This window comes from Canis lupus, chromosome 20, assembly GCF_011100685.1.
Source record: "Canis lupus familiaris isolate Mischka breed German Shepherd chromosome 20, alternate assembly UU_Cfam_GSD_1.0, whole genome shotgun sequence".
NCBI lineage: Eukaryota > Metazoa > Chordata > Mammalia > Carnivora > Canidae > Canis > Canis lupus.
Genome location: NC_049241.1, coordinates 20,412,333 through 20,432,964, shown reverse-complemented (window position 1 = coordinate 20,432,964; position 20,632 = coordinate 20,412,333).

Here is a 20,632-nt window from a genome sequence, read left to right as displayed (position 1 = left end):
TTGTGATAGCCTTCCAACTTCCCTCTTTCCTCTATGAGAGAGGAACACTCTTTTTTGTTCTCTGGACTTGCCAATGGTTTGGCCATAGCTTGTGTGTTCTGGATTGCAATTCTCTGCTATTCTTGAATAAATAACTGGAGGTTTCCCTTCTTCCTTTCTTTTTTTTTTTTTTTTGATATTTTATTTATTTATTCATAAGAGACACACAGAGAGAGGCAGAGACATAGGCAGAGGGAAGAAGCAGGCTCCCTGCGGGGAACCTGATGCGGGACTCGATCCAAGGATCCCGGGATCATGACCTGAGCCGAAGACAGATGCTCCACCACTGACCCCCCCAGGCATCCCCTGGAGGCTTTATTTCTAAGGTAAACATAACTCACCCCTACTGTTAGCGTTCAGATTGTTACCAAAGTTTGTCCCTATTAAGTACAACTCCGCAATAAATATACTCTGCAAATCACTGGCTCCCTATCAAAGAGTAGTTATTAACGCTCCCCTGGCCTGTCAATTAACCAAAGATGTGAGGAGGCTCAGGTTGGAGAATGCAACTGAAGAGGAAAGCCAGCAGCCTTCAACTTGGCCTTTGGAAATTTTTTAAAGGGAGTAAGAGATGGCCAGTATAGGGGCAGTTTGATTGGAGGAAGACCCCCGAATGTGTGCTTGAGCCCATTAACAGCTTAACAGCTGTGTGATTTGGAACAAATCAATTAACCTCTCTGAGTCCTTTTTCTCAACTGAAAAATGAGTGTACTATTAATACTGGCTTCACAGTGTTGCCTGGAGGTAAGGGAGGGCCTAAGCCATAAATAAAATGCCACACAATTACTGGTTCTGGTTTCCTTATTTCAATTCCTTACAGAGATAACATGGACATCCTCTAGGCTATTTGAATACAGGTGTTCTCCTCTGCACTCTTTGGAGATTTAGAGAAGAGTGTATAGAACCAACCTTCTCAATTTGTATGAGACTTATCTGGAGTTCAGCAATGTATGTCCTAGAAAATCCCTCCTCAGTCTTAGACAACCTGGAGTGGTTGGTCATGCCAGGACCATGGCCACAGAGCACCACTTGTTCTATTGGTAGTGTGCATCCATTCTGGAGGCCTCCAAACCCCACTGCAAGATAACAATTGCTTGCATGGTGGGATAAGTTAGCAGCAAGCTGGTTACTTCTTTATAGCTAAGAGGTTCTTTAGGTATAAGATTTGATTTTGAGCTTTCAGTTATGGCTCAGAAATCACTTAGGGGAACATTGTGCAAGCCTGTACTCTTGAGAAAAGGCATTGTGCTTTCCAAAGCTTTATTTTTAAGCTTAAATAATCACATCATATTATGGCATAAGAAATCATCATACAGAAAATATCAATTTACTCAGCAAAATATTAGTAGGTGATGAGTCATGTTAAAAACAAAATGACTACCTACCTATACCTTATTTCCCTATTTCCCTAGCCTAAGCTCCATGGGGGAGGGGGGGACTCTTTGTGTTCCTCAGAGATTATCTTAAAGATTGCTCATGTAGTGAATATTCCATAAATATCTGGATAATGAATTCCTCTATGATTAAAACATTCATTAAAGTGAATATTAAAATATTTTATAAGTCATTTACTTCTTAAGAGCTGAGTCCTCTGAAATTTGAGAAGCTATTATCAATTGATGGGCAATTAGAAAAGGAAAATAAAGCAAGTTTGGAATAAAGCCATATTATTTGTTTTCAAAAAATTATAATTGCATAAAATTTTCAGAATTGCAAGTACTAGGCAAAGTACTACACTAGAAATCATGAAGATGCTTGCAAACAGAATTTTAGGCCAAAGAAAGCTCTGTGGTTACTTAATCTCCTTTCTTTTACCAAGTGCTAGAATTGAATACTCCCAATACAGAAAGATACTGTCATTTTCTTCCTCTTTCCTGTTGGCTTTCAGGTTTTTACTTTTTTGGCTTTCAGTTTTTACATATTATGCACATAATATTAAGTTGCATGTTATATCTTTAAAATAAGCACCTGACTGGCTCAGTCAGAAGAGCATATAACTCTTGATCTCAGGGTCCTGGGTTTAAGCCCCATATTGGATGCAGAGATTGCTTAGATATAAAAATAAAGTTCCATAGTTTTTATGATAAGATGGTATCTTATTTGAGGAAGTGAAAAATATGCACATTTCACTCATACAGAGCCCATTATAAAACATGGTTTCTAATAGGGGTTATGATAAGCCTGGTACCCCACAGACCATCACGCACATGTGTTTTTTGTCAGAAATATTTATCATCATTGTGCATGATCCTGGAGATAGATAAGAGTCACTTTTGCCCTTTCAAAAACTTCCAGGTACCTCAGAACTAAACTCTGAATTATCCTAACTTGGAGTTAACTCTCTATCATTTCTAAAATGCCCAAGGGTCATTCTTTCTTGTCTCATGAACTAAAATATTTCATATGGCATGAAACATCATCTTGCCCATAAAATACAGTACCATCTTCCTCATGTTTTGCACAAGAATAGTTAATGATGCAAATAATTTCCTATCTTTCATTCTGAGGGAAAATCATTAATAAAATCATACTCCTTGCAAGAATCGAAATTCAGCACTAAGAGGGCACAGACCACCCATAAAGGCAAGACAGAAGTTCGCAGTGAGGAAACAAGCCTCATGATTATAGTGTCCAGATGGAAATGAGTAACTGAATCATTCTCTGTCAAATCAAATAGCATCTTAATAAGTTGTTACATCAGCTCTGTTGATTTAATTTAACTGGAAGATATCAGAAAATGAGTACAACCTTCAACAATATCATTTCCTAGGCTCATTAGCATTTGGCCTGGGAATCCTCTCCTTTTGTTGTGAAGGTGGAGGTATGCCACCAAATGCCCTTTAGGTTTCTTTCCTTCAAAAGGAGCCGATGTTAAAAAGAGAAATACCCCCAAATTGGAATTAAATTACTGGAACTAAAAAAATGGGATAACCAGTGTTTGGTCAAATCTTTTCTCCAAGAAAGAATTCAAACACTTCTTTAACCAGGCAAGCTGGTAAGTACAAGTTGTCATGGAAACAGGATGTATTCAAATTATACGAGAAATGACGTTCTTCATCTAACTAGGTGTTCATCTCCTCTAAATGGGAAGAAATTGTTGTAGCTGAAATCCATTATATTTCTTTCAAATCTGCATTAAAAACAATCATTTCCTTTATTTTATATAGGAATACACAGACACAAAGCCTCACTCTCATAAAAGGGAGAATTAAAATTACTTGCAAAGGAACTGGTGCGTAAATAAAAAGACATAAAATGAAAATGAATCCCATGATATAAATCTACTGACGCATAGTGAAAGGGTGGGAGAATGGAAATCAGATAATATAATACATCCTTCACCTGCAATGGGACATATTTGTCTTCAGTAGCATTAGTGACTATTTTTTATAGAATGATCTAGGCCAGAACAGTTCTCTAGAAGTTAGGGTGATTTGCTACTAAGTGTATTGTCACTGCCACTGATTACAGCAGAAGCCCTTGTTAATCTACACATGTCCATGGAAGACACAGAAGAAAGGCAATGCTGTGCTGAGCATGTATTTCCCACTACTTAATAAAATAATTAAGAAACACATGGCATAAGCTAATTTTGTAGAGAGGGATTTAAAGCATGGAAGCCCCATGAGGCCACAGTTGTACCTCAGAGGCAGTCTGGAATTCTTTTCGGATCAAAGTAATCCTGGGAGAACCTCTTTTAATTTTTTTCAGGTAAAGATAATTTCTCTACTTCCCTCAAAAAAGAGAAAATATATATATTTTTTATTTTTGCAGCCCAGAATGCTGAGGTGTCAAGAAAACCCTTATAGTACTGAAGACAATAATAATTCAAATTAAAATGCCAACAGCTCCAAAACAAACAAAAAACTCTTAAAACTCAACAAGAAGAAAATGAACAGCCTAATTTTAAAATGGGCAAAGATCTGAACAGACAGCTCACCAAAGAAAATATACAGATGGCAAATAAGCATATGAAAAGATGCTTCACATCGTCTATCAATAGGAAACTGAAAATTAAAACAGTGAGATACCACTGTACACCTATTAGAATGACCAAAATCCAGAACAACACTAAATGCTGATGAGGATATGGAGCATTAGAAACTCTCATCACTACTGGTGGGAATACAAAATGGTACAGCTACTTTGGAAGACAGTTTGGCAGTTTCCTATAAAACTAAACATACTTTTACCATACAATCTAGCAATACGGCTACTTGGTATTTACTCAAAGTAGTTGAAAACATGATCATACAAAAACTTGCACCCAGACGTTTATGGCAGCTTTATTCACAACTGCCAAAATATGGAAGCAACCAAGATGTCCTTCAGTAGTTGAATGGATAAATGGAAATGGTATATCCATTAAATGAAATATTATCCAGTGATAAAAAAGAAATGGATTATCAAGCCATGAAAAGACACAAGGAAGCTTAAGTGAATATTACTGAAAGAAGTCAATCTAAAAAGGCCTTGTACTCGGTCAAATTATATGATTGATATTCTGGAAATGGCAAAACTATGGAGATAGTAAAAGGATGATGGCTGCCAAAGGTCAGGGGAAAGGAGATTGAACAGACAAAGCAAAGGGGATTTTTTAAGGCAGTGACACTCTTTTGTATGATATTATAATGGCAAATACATGTCATCATACATCTGTCAAAAGCCATACAATGTACAAAACCAAGAGTGAACCCTAATGTAAACTATGGATTTGAGGTGATAATGATGTCTCAATGTAGATTCATCAATTATAATAAATGTACAAATCAGGTAAAGGATTTTGATAGTGGAGGAAGTTGTGCATGATTAAGGGAAATTTCTGTATTTTCTGCTTGATTTTTCTGTGAACATAAAATTGCTTTAAAAAGAAAGACTATTAAAAAAATACCACCAATGACAATAGGAATCATTTCATGTGTGTTTAACTATGTTCCACATTTACTTAGCTATTCCACATATCAGCCCTATAAGTAGGTATGATTATCATACCTATTTTATACATTGGAGGCTCAAAAGGGTTGAATAATATTCTCACAATTACACAGCAAGAGGTATGGAGTTCAGCCCAAGTCAGCCTGGTTTCAAGCCTGTGTTCCTACATTTGCATACTCACCTCTCAAGGACAAGTTTCACCTCCCTGCAGTCATCTCTCAAACATTTGAAAAATGAGATGGGCCTTTGACTTAGGGAAGTATTCAAATTATGCCCCCAAATGTTTAAAACTAGAACACTGTGGAAAAGGGCCTGTGTATCTGGTGTGCAAAGCATATGTACACCTATTTAATAACAATATGGCACCTGATAGACAATGAAGCTGAACTACAAATTAACAATGGGTTGGCAGTTGCCATAAGGCTGGTTGAGTCATCTGCTTTTGGGGAGGGGCTGTTTAAGAGATATTAACCCACAAATCCAAGAATCTCTGTCAACTCTAGGACACAAAAACTATAAAGAAAATTACACTGAGGCAGAGCATAATCAAATTGCTCAATACCAAAAAAAAAAAAAAAAAAGACTCGTTATAAACAGAGAAACAAAAATGAAGATTTGAGAAGACGTTTCATAGGAAATAATAAAAGCAAGAAGATAGGGAAGCAATCTCCTTCAAGTACTTAAAGGAAGAAAATGCCAACCTAGAATTCTAGATGCAGTGAAATATCTCTTCTGAAACAACGGAGAAGAACTCTGCCTCTATGGATGCCTGGATAGCTCAGCAGTTGAGTGTCTGCCTTCGGCTCAGGTCCTGATCCTAGAATCTGGGATGGAGTCCCATATGAAGCTCCTGGCGGGGAACCTGCTTCTCCCTCTGTCTATGTCGCTGCCTCCCACTTTGTCTTTCATGAATAAATAAAAAAAAATCTTTTTTAAAAAAAGAACTCTGCCTCTAGAAAGAGTTAATATGTTTTTCTCAATTCCTTACACTTGGTACAGTGAAAAATCCTGAATATTACATATGAAATAAACAGAATAGGATTGTAACAGGTGGCAAGAAGGTGGCACACCAGCTAGGAGACTTGGCACCCAAGGAACAACATGGTGGTGAGCACCCTGGGTTTTCTTTGTGCCTTATACACCCCAGACGAGGAGCTGGACAAGCTGGTATCCTGGAGATGCCAGTGAGCAGAGGCAGAAAAAGCCCAAGAGAAGTGGGCTTCCTCTCTGGCCAAAGGACAAGAAAAGCAGCAGAAAAGCAGCAGCCTACCAAGAAAGAAAACTTTTAGATAAGAATTGCTGTACACCAGCCAAACATCACAGGACAACGATGACCCCACCTCCTACCGAAGTCATCAAGGCCAACATGGGAGTGTAGGCATCTACTGTCATGGGAGAGAGTAAACAAAGAAACAATGACAAGAACAACAACAACAACAAAACCCCCTCATGATCCAATAATATGCTATCCATAAAAAAAAAAAAAAACTCACTTCAAACATGCACTATGGATAGGATGAAAATAAAAGGATGGAAAAGGATATATCATGTAAACATTAATCTAAAAAGGTTAAAGATCATTATATTAATATCCAATAAAGTAGACTTCAAAGCAAAGCTTACTGGAGACAAAGAAAGATATTACATAATGATGAACAAATCAACTCAGAAAGACATAATGACCTCAAATATGTGTGCACTCAACACTAGAGCCTCAAAACACAACAAAGCAAACCTTGAAAGAGTGGAAAGAAGATGAGCAGTTACAATTCAGAACTTAAACACCCCACTCTCAGCAACTGACAGAAATACTAGGTAGAAAATCAGCACGAAAGGTTCCAGAAAGTTCCAGAAGAAATGAACAACAAAGTTTAGCCAACAGTATGCAACTGACATATATTGTGCTTTAGTGGAATACACATTTTTTTCCCAAATGCTCTGGGAACATTCACCAATATAGATTATATCCTGGACATAAAACAAACCTCAACAAATTTAAAAGAAACTGCTAATAGAAAGACAACAGGAAAATTTCCAAACACATTAAAACTAACCCTGCACATGTAAATTAACCCATCGGCTGAAGAGAAGTCTCAAATGAAATTTAAATCTACATAGAATTGAATGAAAATAAAAAACCAATATATTATACTTTGTCAGATACAGCTAACACACTGCTGAAATGGAATTTTACAGTGTGAAATGCTTACTTTACAAAAGAAAAAAAAACTCTGAAATCAATAATATAAATTTCTATATTAATAAACTAAAAGAAGAGCAAAGAAAACCAAATCAAGAAGAAGGAAGGGAAAAAAATAGAGAGAAAAAAAAAGGTGTTTACAGATGTCCAAAAGCTGAAAGTATCCACCACCAGCAGACCTGTGCTACAAAGACTGTCAAATGAAGTTCTTCAAGAAGAAGAAAAATGATACCAGAAGGGAATTTATACCTATAGAAAAGAGTGAAGAGCACTGGGAATGGTAATCACACGGGTAAATATGTGAAAATTTTCCTTACATTTAAAATCTCTTAAAAGACAATGGACTGCTTATGCAAAAAATAAGAACAAGTTAATATGAGGTGTAAAACACACATACAAAAATATGTAGCAATAGCACAAACTTTGGGAGAAATGACAATACACTATTTGTAAATTTGTATACTCTATGGAAAGAAGCACAGTATCATTTGAAGATAGACCATGGTAAGTCCAAGATTACACTATGAACCCTAAATAAAGCACTGAAATAACAAAGCAAAGGATTATAGCTAATAATCCAACAAAAGAGACAAAAAAGAAATCCTAGGAAATATTTAATTAATCCAAAATAGGTATAAAAACAGGGACAATGGAACAAGGAGGAAGTAAGACAGGTAAAAAAACAGCAAGATGACAGATTTTCATCTTCCCACATTAATAATCATATTAAATGTTAACAGTCTAAATATCCTAATTAAATGTTAGGGATCGTTAGATTGGATAAAATAGCAAGACTTATCAATAATACTTCATACTAGAAACACACTTTTTTTTTTTAAAAGATTTTATTTATTTATTCATGAGAGATACAGAGAGAGAGGCAGAGACACAGGCAGAGGGAGATCAGGCTCAATGCAGGGAACCTGACATGGGACTCAATCCCGGGTTTCCAGGATCACACCCCCGGCTGAAGGTGGCGCTAAACCGCTGAGCCACCAGGGCTGCCCTAGAAACACACTTTAAATATAAAGACAGAAATAGGTGAAAAGTAAAAGGATTAGAATGTTTCCCTTTCTGCAGGTAGTAAATGAAAACTTTCAATTTAACAAATATTTACTGAGCACCTACTATGAGCCAAGAATATGTGAGAAAAACGATTAAGACAACAAAAGAACTGTATCATTCAAAACCACACACCTGAGGACATGCACAAACATGAGTGCACCCCCTAAGTCCTAAGTTTAAATTGTTAACAAAACTGTAAGTTATCTTGATCCTTAGCTTGACTTTATGGACATATCCTATCATAAAATAATTTTTAAAATAAAAAAATAAGAGTGAAAAGATATACTGTGCTACTTCTAATAAGAAGAAAGCTGGAAATGCTATATTAATATCACACTAAGAGAATTTTAGACCAAAGAATATGGGGAATGAAGAAGGTCAATTAATTATATAAAAGAGTCAATCCACCAAGAGGACATAACAATTCTAAACATTTTGCCCATGACAACACAGCTCTAAAATAAATGAAGAAAAAACTATTACAGCATAAGGAGAAATATGCAGATCCACACTTTTCGTCCAAGATTTTAACACTCCTCTCTCAATGACTGATAGAATGTCGACAGAAAATCAGTAAGAATATAAAGTATTTTAACTTTCTTTGAATATAAAAATATTCAAATTGATCTGATTGTCATTTATAGAATATTCTACCCAACAACCACAAAATATATATTCTTTGCAGGGGCACATGGAATGTTTAGCAAGACAAACCATACTCTGGGCCATGAAACAACTCTCAACAAATTTAAAGAATTCAAGTCATACTAGTAATTTCTCTGATACAATGGAATTAAATGAAAAATTAGTAATAGCAATGTCTCTGGGAATCCCCACATATTTATAAACTAAATAAAACACTTCTATATTAACCCATGGTTTTAAAAAGACATCAGAAAGGAAATTAGAAAGTATTTTGAAATGAAGGGTGTCTGGGTGGCTCAGTTAGTTAAGTGTCTGCCTTTGGCTCACCTCATGATCTCAGAGTACTGGGATGGAACCCTGCACTTGGCTCCCTGCTCAGTGGGGTGTCCACTTCTCCCTCTCCGGCTGCCCCTCCCGCCTGCTCATATTCGCTCTCTCTCTCAAATAAATAAAATCTTAAAAAGAAAAAAGTATTCTGAAATGAATGAATATGAAACACATAAATCAAATTTGTGGAATACTACTAATGCAGTAAATTCATAATAGGATTTATAATACAAATTTAGGGAAAAATTTATAATACAAATGCTTGAATAGTGGTCTCAAATCAGTGAACTTGATCATTGAATTATGTTAAAAACTAGAAATGAAAAGCAAATTGGACTCAAGTTAAGAAAGGAATAATAAAGATCAGAGTAGAACCCAATAAGGAGAAAACTAGGAAATCAATGAAACAAAAATATAGTTCTTTGAGATTAAAAAAATGTGATAAACCTTTAGACTGTTCAAGAAAAAAACTGAGAAGAAAAATTAGCAAAATCAAGAGAGAGACGATATCAACACAGAGTCTATAGGAATTCTAAGGATAATGAGGGAAGATAAATTAGCTTTAAGACAGTGAATTGATAACACTGATGAGCTGGAAAAATAACTTGAAAGACACAAATTACCAAAGTTTACTGAAGAAACAGATAACTCAAATTGCCATATAGCTATGCAAGAAATAGAACATGTAGTTAAAAACCATCCCACAAAGAAAACTTGCTCAATGGTTTCACTGGTGAATTCTGTCAAATCCTTAAGGAAAAAATAATACCCCAAGCACAAAAACTCTTCAAAAAATTGTAGGGGAACCTCGGTGGCACAGTCAGTTGAGTGGCTGACTCATGGTTTCAGCTCAGGTCATAATCTCAGTGTCATGAGACTGAACCCCACATCGGGCTCTATACTCAGCGTGGAGTCTGTATAAGACTCTCTCCATCCCTCTCCCCATCCACACTGAAAAAAAATAAATAAACCTTTAAAAAAAATTTAAAGGAGGGATGCTTCCCAACTCATTCTATTAAGCCAGCCTCATCCTAAAAACAAACAAAAACCAAACAGACAAAACCAGTACCAGAAAAGTATCAATCAAAAGTAAAGTATCAATAATACAGATGCAAAAATTCCAAACAATTTTAGCAAATAGAATATAAGATTATATAAAAAGGATAATATATCATGACCAAATGTAATTTCTCTCTGGAATACAGGTTGGTTTAACATTTGAAAGTCAATCAATACAACTCATCATTTAACAAAATATGCTAGTAAGTCCATGTGATCATCTTAATAGATGCAGAAAAAGCATTTGTCAAAAAGCAACAATCATATTTTATTTAAAAAAAAACTCTCAGCAAAGCAGGGATAGAAGGGAACTTTCTCAACTATAGGCATCTACACAAACCTATAGCTAATATCAAACTTACTGGTGAAAATCTGAATGCCTTTACTTTGATATGGGGAAGAGACCAATAAGGTCTGCTCTCATTACTTCTATTTAACATTGTACTGGAGGTTCCAACCAGTACAATAAGGCAAGAAAAATAAATAAAAGCATCTGGATTGGAAAATAAAAAATAAAAATGTCTTTATTCAGGGATTACACAGTCATCTATGTAAAAAACCTCATGGAACTAACCCCAGAAAGCTACTAGAATAAATGAACTTAGCAAAATTCCAGGACACAAGATAAACATGCAAAAACAAATCATGTAGGGATCCCTGGGTGGCTCAGCGGTTTAGCACCTGCCTTCGGCCCAGGGTGTAATCCTGGAGTCCCAGGGATCAATCCTGGAGTCCCACATCCGGCTCCCTGCATGGAGCCTGCTTCTCTCTCTCTCCAGGTGTCTCTCATGAATAAATAAATAAAATCTTTAAAAAATAATAATAAATCATATATTTAAATACTGGCATTGAACAATTAGAAACTAAAGTTTTTCAAAGTGCCATTTATAACAGTTTGATAAATATGAAATGCTAACAAAAAAATCCAACAAAAAATGTAAAGAACTATATACTAACTACAGAAGATTACTAAGAGAAATTAAAGAAGATGTAAATAAATGAACAGATATGCCATGCTCATGTACAGGAAGGTGAAGTATTGTTAAAATGTCAATTCTCCCCAAATTGATCTATACGCAATCCCAATTAAAATCCCAACAGGCCTTTTTGTAGAATTTGACAACTTGATTCTAAGATCCATATGTGAATGCTAATGATTTAGAACAGTCAAAATAGGGGCAATGGGGTGGCTTAGTCAGTTGGGGGTCTGCCTTCGGCTCAGGTTGTGGTCCCTGGGTCCTGGGATCGAGTCCCACATCAGATTCCCTGCTCAACATGGATCCTGTTTCTCCCTCTCCCTCTGCTTCTTCCCCCTGCTTCCTCTCTCCTGCTCATTCTCTCTCAAATAAATATTTTTAAAAAGCTAAAAAAACAAAAACAAAAAAGGAACAACCAAAACAATTTGAAAACATAGAACAAACCTGGAAAAATAAAATAACACTCCCTGATTTTAAACCTTATTAAAAAGCCACAGTAATCAATAAAGTGTGGTATCGGCATCAAGACAGAGAAAGTGAACAGAATAGAGGGCCCAGGAATAGACATAGACATGTATGAACACTTGTTTTCTTTGACAAAGAAGCAAAGGCAATTCTGTGAACAATAACGGTCTTCCAACAAAGAGTACAGGAACAAGTGGATACCTACATGCCAAAAATAAAACAAAAACTTCAAGCCATATCTCACACCATTTATAAGAATTAGCTTCATATGGAACATAAAACTAAATGTAAAACTTAAAAAAAAATCAAACTTCTTGAAGCAAACATAGAAGAAAATCTTTGTGACTCTGGTGTACACAAGAACTTTCTGGAAAAGGCACCAAAAGCACATCTATAAAATAATCCAAATTGATACCCAGGACTTGGTGAAAATTAAAATCTTCTGCTCATCAAAAGACACTATTAAAAGAATAAAAAGGGCAGCCCAGGTGGCTCAGCGGTTTAGTGCGGCCTTCAGCCCAGGGTGTGATCCTGGAGACCTGGGATCGAGTCCCATGTCAGGCTCCCTGCATGGAGCCTGCTTCTCCCTCTGCCTGTGTCTCTGCCTCTCTCTCTCTCTCTCTCTCTCATGAATAAATAAAATCTTTAAAAAAAAATTTAAAAAAACCCAAAAGAATAAAAAGACAAGCCACCAACCAAGAGAAAATATTTGCGAATCATGTGTCTGAAAAAGAACTTGTTTCCAGAATACATAAAGAACTCTCAAAAGTCAATGATAAAAAAATTTAGTGACCTAATTAAAAAGACATGGGCAAAAATTTGAACAGACTCATTAGAAAAGGAGATATATGGATGGCAGATGAGCACATGAAAAGATGCTCAACATCATTAGTCATTATTTTCAACCTGGTACAATTCTATTCCCAGCCAAACTATTACAGAATTAAGATAAAATAAGGGCATTTTCAGGTGTGTAAAATCTTAAAACTAATTACCTCCAAGCCACCTTTCTCAGGAAGTTCCTGATGTACATACAACCACCTAAAAATAAAATGAAAGAACAAAACAAGAAAGAGGAAGATGCAGGTTTCAGGAAATGGGAGATTTCACACAGCAGGGGAGTAAAGAGGCCAGCATGATTTTGATGGAAAGTGCCAGGGCAACAGCTGTGCAGAGAACTGTCCAGACCAGAGAGAAGAGAAGGAAGGTTCAGGAGAGAGGTCGCCAAGGATGAAAACACTACCAATCAAACAAAAAAAAACAAAATAGAACCAAAAAACAAAAATATTACACCAAAAGCCAAAACAACAACAACAACAAACAAACCAAAAAAAACCCCTACCCTATTACCGATCGACTGGATGGATGATGAGAAACCACAAGATTCTGTCAGAAAGCCCAAGGTCAAAGTGGCACATACCACACATTAAGGGGGAGGGAGAAGAAAAGACAATTATTCGCGTTAAGGAACAACAAAAAAGTGGTACAATTAATAAAATGCATTACGTGATTCAGCTGTGAAGTACACTAGGCCACGTGGAATTTCACGATTGCACACCTCACTAATGCTAAGCGGACTTGTACTCATTAAGTGAGCTTTATGCACGTTAGAAAGTTATGAAAGTGTCAGGGTGGGGATGGGGGTTCAGAGAAATGTAGCTGTTTAACCATAATGTCAAATAAGAAATGTGCCAAAATCATAGCTTCTGTGTGACCTGTTTCACCATTCAAGTCGGCCTGCCTGGTCTATAAGCAGGGATCTTATTTTTGCAGATGCTCTCCCCAAAAACGGTAAAAATTCTGGCCAATGAAAGAGCCTGTCTCTACCTTATCTAAGTCAACACCCAGTGCAAAGGCTGGTGGTAAGGGGGAGAGAGAATTTGTACGCGTGTAGGATGTGTACGGGTAGAGAGGGTGGGTATTTTAAATAGTTTCCTTTTTCCTTACAAGAAAGTCGTTGCATAATAGGTAAGAGAAAATCAAGAAATAGTAGGTATATCCCTAGAGATCTGTCTTGTGGGCCTCAGTTCTACAGCTCCGTGCATTTTATAGGGATGTACCCCACAAATCTGTTATCTTACAAAGTACCATCTCTAATTCTCTAGAGTAACCATAATCAATGCATGATGTAACTTTTGAGCAAATAGGACAGAGATTGGAGAGAGGATTATAGCAGTAGAGCTTTGATACATGCTATTCACACCCTTAGTCCATACACAGGAGGAGGACAGTCAAGGAACAGGTGTGACCCTACAATCTTCCACATTCACAGTAGCAACCTTGTCCAGGCGGGTGGTCACATTCAATCTCTAAGGAGCAAACTTTAGGGTCACGCCACGACTTAACCACTAGAGGGAGTTTAAACAGCTATTAAACATAATGGGAAAAAGAGGGGGTCATATAAAAGGAAGCTTTTTTCTCACTTAGAGCCATGTCTGTAACTCTTAGGAAAAAATTATGATAGAAATACAAAAAGAAAAAATCAGAGTTTAAATGGTGATAACATGTTAGCGTCGATTTTTTTTTTCAAGATTGGAAGTGTTCATTTTCGGGTGATTAAAATATTGCCTATAGCATAGTGGTTTTTCTCAACTCTGTCAGGTAGTACAAGCCCCAGCTTAATATTTATATGATAATGATAGGTTTTCCTTCATTATGTATTCATCGACGCAGCCCTGTATATATTTATTAAGGGTTCAGGCTTGCAGGCCAGATAGTCTCGATTGTGACCTTACTTCACCACTTTGTGCTGTGTGACCACAGACTGTGTGATTATCTGCTCTAATTAACATGAGACTCAGGGTTCCTCTTCTGTAAAATGTGGGTACAGGGTTTGTAGGCGTGAATTACATAATGTATGCAAAACACCTGAGAGCATTAGCAGATCTAAAAAAGAATAGTTTTCTAGTGGACAGTGCAATATAGGGCAACTGACTAAATTAAGAATTTAACCCCTCCTTTCAAGTTCACGTCTGCACCAAAGCATGTAAATGCTGAAGTGGACCAAAGAGGCAACATGTGACCACAGGGCAAGGCATGAGTTATCTCTGTGGCCAACCCCAGGAACAGACATATGAATTCACACCTCAAAGGCCTATATTCACTCAGAAAGAACTAACAAGAAATCCCCGTTACTTTCCAGGGCCCTAGCTACCATTCATTCATTCATTCATTCATGGGGCTTGAACTCCCGACCCTGAGATCAAGACTTGAACAGAGATCAAGAGTCGGACGCTTAATTGACTGAGCCACCTACATGCCCCTAGCCATCCACTTTTTAATAAGGTCACTGCCAAAGGACACGGAGATGATCTGAATTTATTATGAATTTTTTCAATTCTATCTTTCCTTCGACATTCACAGAGCTGTGCAACTATCACCACTATCTGACCTTAGAACATTTTCCACATCTCCCCAAACAAACCCAGTACCCCATTAGCAGTCACTCTCTCTAATCTCTTCTACCTGCAGGCCTTAGCAACCACCGATCTACTTTCCGTCTACATGGATTTGGCTATTTGGCGTTTTGTATACACAGAATCACATAACATGTAGTCTTCTGTATTTTGGGTTCTTTCATTTAGCCTAACATTTTCAAGGTTCATCCATATTGCCACAAGTATCAGCACTTCATTCCTGTTTATGAGTGGATATTCCATTGTACGGATATGCCATATTTTCTTTATCCACTCATCCACAGATGGACATCTGGATTGCTTCCTCCTTCTGGCTCTTCTGAAAAATGCTTCCATAAACAGTTGCGCACAAATTTTTATGTGGACATTATTTCATTTCTCTTGAGTATATATCTAGGAGTCTAACTGGGTCATATGGTAACTCTATATTTAACTGTTGAGGAATTGCCAAACTATTTTCCGAAGCACCTGAATCAAGTTACATTCCCACCAGCATTGCAGGAAGGTTCTAATTTCTCCACATCATCACCAACATTTGTTATTGTCTGTCTTTTTGATAATAGCCTTCCCAGTTGGTGTGCAGTGGTATGTCACTGTGGTTTTGATTTGCATTTTCCTAATGACTAATGATGGTAAGCATTTTTCCTTGACCTTATTGGCCATTTGTGTATCTTTCTAAGGAAATGCCTATTCAATTTGCTTGGCCCATTTTTAAAATTGGGTTATTTGTCTTTTTACTGTTGAGTTATAAGAGTTCTTTATCCTGTACATAAGTCCCTCATTGGATATGTAACCTAAAAATATTTTCTCTAATTCTGTAGGTTGTCTTTTCACTTTCTTGAAGGTATTTTTTGAAATACAAACTTTAAAATTTTTTTAGTAAAATCCAATTTATCTATTTTTCCTTTTGTTACTTATCTCTTTTCTGGTACATCAAAGAAATCACTGCCTAATCGAAAGTCATGAATATTTACTCCTATATTTTCTTCTAAATGCTTTATAGTTTTAGGTTTTACTTCTAGGGCTATGATCCATTTTGAGTTGATTTTTTGTATACGGTGTGAAGCAGGGGTCCAACTTCATTCTTTTGCATATGCAGAACACCAACCATTAAAAGAGTTTTCACTACAGTGCTACAACACACCATTCATAGACACAAAAAGATAATCATTCAATAAATACATGCAGCAAGAACAATATTTTGGGATATGAACTGACACTTTTCTTCTTCTATTTTCCCTATTCCTTCCCTACATTCAAGCACATAGCCAGCAGGCTTCCTTGCCTAGGACAGGTTTATGTCAGGGTAGCCTCTCGGCTATTTTCCCAAACACCTAAGCTCTGGAACTATAGATCCCTAGGGGAATTGATCTAATCCAAGAAAAAGAAGGAAAAACTGTTTTTTCCCTTTGACAGTGTAGACTGGGAGCCTCCAGAGATAAGTAGAAGGGAGGAGAAGGCGGTACTGAGAGACAGGGGATCTGTACTTGGTTTGCCAGGCATACTGCTGAGAGGATGTGTGGATACATCTATATACCATGTGCATCTCACCTCAGATTCTCAACCCTAAGTCTGGCATGAGGCAAATAAGAATCACTATACCACAATAGTTTATAAGGACAGGAACAATATGGCAACAACTGACCACACGTCGAATGGAATACCCCACATACACATGCACACGCTATCCTTTTTTTTTTTTAAGATTTTATTTATTCATGAGAGACACACACACACACACACACACACACAGAGAGAGAGAGAGGCAGACACATAGGCAGAGGGAGAATGGAGACAGGCTCCATGCAGGTAGCCCGAAGGGGCACTTGATCTGATCCCAGGACTCCGGGATCACGCCCTGAGCCAAAGGCAGACGCCCAACTGCTGAGTCACCCAGGTGTCCCTGCACATGCTACATCCTTAATGCTTGCATACTGTGCAGTCTGGGCACTACCGTGGAACTATGGAACATCTGAAGAAGCAAGGAGCCATGATGAAACCCAAGAAGCACTTATAAGATTACATTTTCTTTCCCCACCAACAAGGCAAAATAGTAACTCAGAGTCAGAAATTAGGTTTCTAGGAAGCAGTTACAGTTCTTGTGCCCTTGATTTTATAGACTGACATTCATACCTGCCACATAAATACTGAGAACCCACTATGTATAGGGCATCCTGTTAGTCTAAGTCGGGGAAGAAAATATAGAAGTTAATCAAGACATGGTTAGCCAAGGCATTTATAGTCTGGTAAGAGCAAATGAGAATAACTGTAGTAGTTACTCATTACACATCACCTGTGTGCACACCATGTGCTATATTCCTTGTAAATGGTTTGCATTTAGTGGAATCTTCCTCACAACAGGCCTCTGAGATTCGGAGGTTTAAAGATGGCAAAGGACGTGGCTAAGGATGCACACTAGCAATGTGTGGGACTTGGATATGAACCAAGGCACACTAACTCCGGGTCCATTTTCATTGCTGAAGTTACATCTCCCTCCCACAGAGAGGCTAATGTGAGTGTCATCCTTTGATAACCCAACATCCATTGGATATAGACTCTGGCTCATGTTTTCTCAGAGTTACGATGGGGTTAAGTCAAACCAGTCTTCTCTAAGTTGGTATTTGATGCACTCATTGCGAGATGACTGGCCAGGGGCCTGAGGCTGGACAAGAGACGAGAGTCAAATTGGCTCTCTTGACAATGAGACCCATGGCTTTGACTGTATTTGTCAAGATGGGTCCACCAGTTCCTCCCAACGGTCTGGATTTCCATTACCATTGACACCATCTACATGTGCAGCAAAAGAAGTGACACGGTTGATTTGGGGGTGAAATCTCAACTTTTCTATCTATGTACAAAAGGAAGAATTTGGTTATAAGCAAAACAAACATTTTGCTTGTAGAGAAAAATCTCATAGAGCTGTTCTGAGATGCAGGAACTTAAGCCCGTGCCTAAGAAACTATTTTAAATTCTTGTCTGATGCTTCCTAGAAACAATAAAAGGAAAATAAGTTGATTCTGGCAATAAAATGTTAATAGTTTTTCCTTAAGTATTAATCTACTGAACAAATGTTGAGAATGAAAGCAGCAGTCATATAAATGCTGTGGGAGCCATGATTTATGTATTTTCTTTTGTTGCTTCTGCTATTTGATCCCGGGCAAATGACTAAACCAAATCTCAAATCCCAAAAAGAAGCATACTGAACCCACAGGGAGAAGGAGGAAACACCGGGAAATCTAACTTATAAGAGATGAAGGTCCCTTTTCTGAAGAATAAACTCTCCGCATTTGGGATTATATAAACATTTAACTTTCATTTTCTCATAGATGCACTGAACGTCATTGCTGACAAAGCTCTGAAATCAGTTGATCCACTGTCTGATTTTGTAAATGTCAATAGCTCAGATTCCATGAAGTGAAGTGAGTCCAAAGTCATGTGTTCATTAAGACAAATAACATTATGATTTCGAGTAAGCAGGAAGGGTATTGACCTAGGAGTAAAAAGACTCAGATTCTCCTTTGCGCTTAGCCATTAATGTGATTCTATTTATAAAATGAAAGCATTGGGTCAGATGGTTTTGAAAAGTCCTTTCCTCTCTGAAGGGGCTATAATGCTGTGAGCATGAACGTTGGTGGTTCTTGCTTGTTCTTCTTTCTAGAAACTCAATAACTTTCTTTGCAGTTATGATAAAGAGGCAATATGTATCAAAGTTATGAGTTTGGGCTCTGAGAGTCAGACTCTGCCTCCCAATCCCGTCACAGGTATGTGATTCCTGAACAAATTACTTAACCTGTCTGCCTCATCTGCAAAATGAACTGTCACAGTACCTACTACATTTGGCCCTTAAAATGATTAAATGAAATAACACACGTCAGGAAATCAACACAGTGCACAGCACATAGCAAACAGTCAACCGAGGTTGCCTTTAATATTACCGTAAAGGAACCAAATCTGTTGTCTTTGTTTGGGTTTTAAGAAGGCATCCCTTCCTCGGGGCAGAAGTAGCCCAGGTGCTAAGGTCCGTATCAAGGTAGGATCCCATTCTTGGCTACGTTTCTGGCTTTAAAAAACAAAATAAAAAAAAAATAAATAAAAAAAAAATAAAAAAATAAAAAAAAAAATAAATAAAAAAAAATAAAAAAAAAAAATAAAAAACAAAATAATAGGGGTGCCTGGGTGGCTCAGTGGTTAAGCGTCTGCCTTTGGCTCAGGGCAAGATCCCAGGGTCCTGAGATAGAGTCCTGCATCAGGCTCCCTGTGCGGAGCCTGCTTCTCCCTTTGCTTATGTCTCTCTGCCTCTCTCTCTCTCTCTTTCTCGTGAATAAATAAATAAAATTGTTAAAAAAAAAAAAAAAAAACCAACAGCAGCAGCAACAAAAACAATTTCTCAATCTCCCTTCCTGCTGCTAGTGGTAGCCAATGATGTGTTTGTTATAACAGAGGACTTCTAAAAAGCTCTTCAGAGGGAGCCTACTTAGATGGCAGGATCACTTTTACGCTTTCTTTCTTTTCCTTTGTTTTTGCCTGGAATGCTGAAGCAATGGCTGGAGTGTCAGCAGCTTATTGATCACAAGGGAAGGGCTAAAAGCATTTCAGAAATTCAGTCCTAGGGCCAATAATGCAATGCCAGCAACCATTGACCTCTGGACTTCTTGTTTCATGAGGAAAATAAATGCACATTCACATTTAAGCTACCATTATCAAAATCCAATTCCTAACCAAAATATCCTCCATAATATATTTCTCTTTTCTGCCAACAAATATTTGCAGACCTACCTGGTCAGGCACCCACTTGTTCCTGGTGCATCTCAGCTCCAGGGATGCGCGCCCCCCCACCCCCGCCCTTGAGGGGTCCTAAGTCAGACTGTCATTGGTCATCACTTGTTTTTACAAAAGGTCTAAACTGTCCTCATGGTCATCACTTGTTTTTACAAAAGGTCTAAACTGTCCTCATGGTCCTTGCTACTCAGTGTGGTGTGTGGACCAGTAGCATTAGTGTCACCTAGGAACCTGTCAGAATTGCAAGATCTCTGTCTCCATCCCAGAATTACTGAGTCAGAATCTGCATTTTAACAGGATCCCAGTGATTTCTGTGCACATTAAAGTCTGGGGCTCTGAGCCTGTTTCCAAGCTCTACCCTGTCCTTCCTCTTAATTAAGCACTACTGCTACCAGAATCTTCCTGAAGCACAGCTCTAACAATGTCACTCTTCTTGGAACACTTCAGGTCACCTCACTGCCTAGACTGAAATTTAGACTCCTTAGGCCTGATGGCCGAGGCCTTGTATGATCTTATGTTGTCTTGGAAATGCCCATGAAATTGCGTGGGGTGCACACAGTCGGTGGACAATAAATAATGCTCTGCATAAAAGAAAAAAAAAAAAGAGTGTACCTGAAAAACAACATATTCCTTGATTCTGACTTTGCTAGGCTGGGGAATTCAGTAGTATAAAAAAAAAAAAAACAAAAAAACAAAAACCCAAACATGGTCACTTGCCTTCATGG